Consider the following 2104-nt stretch of genomic DNA (forward strand, 5'->3'; position numbering starts at 1 on the left):
TATCTGTTAATATATTTTATTTTTATTACTGTATTATATTTCTTTATGTGGCTATTCCACAATTTATTTATCCATTGTATGTTTTTGGTCATGTGGGTTATTTCTAGTCTTGGGCAGTTATAAACAATACTGTTACGATATTTTTGTACTTTCTCTTGGTGCACACAAACATGCATTTATATTGAGTATATACTTAGGAATATAATTGTTGGGACATATCTTCAATTCTACTACATAATGGCACACTGTTATAAAAAGCTGTTGTGCCATGAAGCATTTTCACCAGCAATGTACCAGGTTTCCTGAGGCTCCATATCTGTGGTAAAATTTGTATTATTGATCTTTTAATTATTTTCTAATTTGATGGGTATATAATGGTATGGTATCTTATTGTGGTTGTTGTTCACATTTTCCTGGTGGCTAATGAGGTTAATCACTGTTTCATATATTTATTGGCTATTTGAATTTCCTCTTTTGTGAAATAATTTCTCATGCCTTTTGCCCCTTTTCCTTTTGGATTATCTGTCTTTTTCTCTTTGATTTACAGAAGTTGTCTTTATATAATGCGATTACTAGTCCTTTGTGAGTTGTGTTGTGTTTAATATATTTTTTTTCATTATTGGACCTTTCTTGCCATACTTTCCAAGGCATCTTTGGTAAACACAAACTCTTAATTTTTTGGTTTTTGTTTTTTTAAGACAGAGTCTCACTGTGTTGCCCTGGCTAGAATGCAGTGGCATCATCATAGCTCGCTGCATCCCCAAACTTCTTGGCTCAAACAATCCTCTTGCCATAAGTTCCCCGGTAGCTGAGACTACAGGCATGTGCCACCACACGTGGCTAATTTTTCTATTTTTTTGTAGAGACGAGTTTTGCTATGTTGCTCAGGCTGATCTCAAACTCCCGGCCTCAAGTGATCCTTCTGCCTTGGCCTACCACAGTGGTAGGATTTCAGGTGTGAACCACCATGCCTGGCTGCTTAATTTTAATATAATTTAATTTCTCAAATTTTTCCATTGGTTAGTGCTTTGGCTAACTTAATAAATCCTTTCCTTCCCTAACCTAAATACATGAATATATTCTGATCTATATTCTTTCCCCAAATCTTTCTAAGTTTGTCTTTCCCATTAGTATTTAATCCACTTAGAATTGATTTATGAATTGTTATGGTATGAGATAGGAATCAGAATTCATTCTTTTTCCATAGAATGTCTGTTTTCCCAGAATCATTTGTGGTAAAGACCATTCTTTTACCATCTCCAAAAGGTCATATCTGATATAATTCAAGTGTCATATTGGCATTTTTGAAGATAAACAAAGTTGGACACTAGTTAAAGCAGTAAACACAAAGTTTATTCAGTAATAACTATTGCAATGGGGGAGAGAACCCAATGTCACTTGAGCTCAACTTTGTTGAAACAAAAGGCAGGAGACTTTTTAACACTTGGGTATGCTAAAGGAGACGCACTGAAGGTTGTTAAGGTGGGTTGGCCCATGTAGGTAGGCCATCTGGGTTTACTAATTGGCACTGAACTGGAGGAGAAACAAAGTTCTCAAATCTTTATGACAGGAGGGAGTGGTGCAAGTTGGAGCAAGATGCCCACTATACTTAGGCCCTTATTCTCTCACAGGGATTGAAATTAAGAGTTATCGCCTTCGGTGTTTGCATTTCAAAGAAATGGCTCTCAAATCCTTGAGGAGACAGTTCTGCATAGATTTACATCTCAAAGGGCAGAGAAAGAGTTTATAATGGCAAGCTTTTAAAGTCAATGCTCTAAGAGGAAGTTCTCATTATTCACCAGTGTCATGATTGTGAAAAATGAAAATCTGAATGCATTTACAGATAAACTATAAAGATTAATAAGAAAGTTTGGCAATGTTGTTGGATACAAAATCAATATACTAAAATGAAGTGTATTTCTATATACCAGAAACAGAAAATAAAAGATATACCATTTCTAATTGCATCAAAAATAAATCAAGGCCGGGTGCGGTGGCTCACGCCTGTAATCCTAGCACTCTGGGAGGCAGAGGCGGGTGGATCGCTCAAGGTCAGGAGTTCGAGACCAGCCTGAGCAAGAGCGAGACCCCCGTCTCTACTGAA

Source organism: Propithecus coquereli, unplaced genomic scaffold, assembly GCF_000956105.1.
Source record: "Propithecus coquereli isolate 6110/MARCELLA unplaced genomic scaffold, Pcoq_1.0 Scaffold731, whole genome shotgun sequence".
In the NCBI taxonomy this organism is placed as follows: Eukaryota; Metazoa; Chordata; class Mammalia; order Primates; family Indriidae; genus Propithecus; species Propithecus coquereli.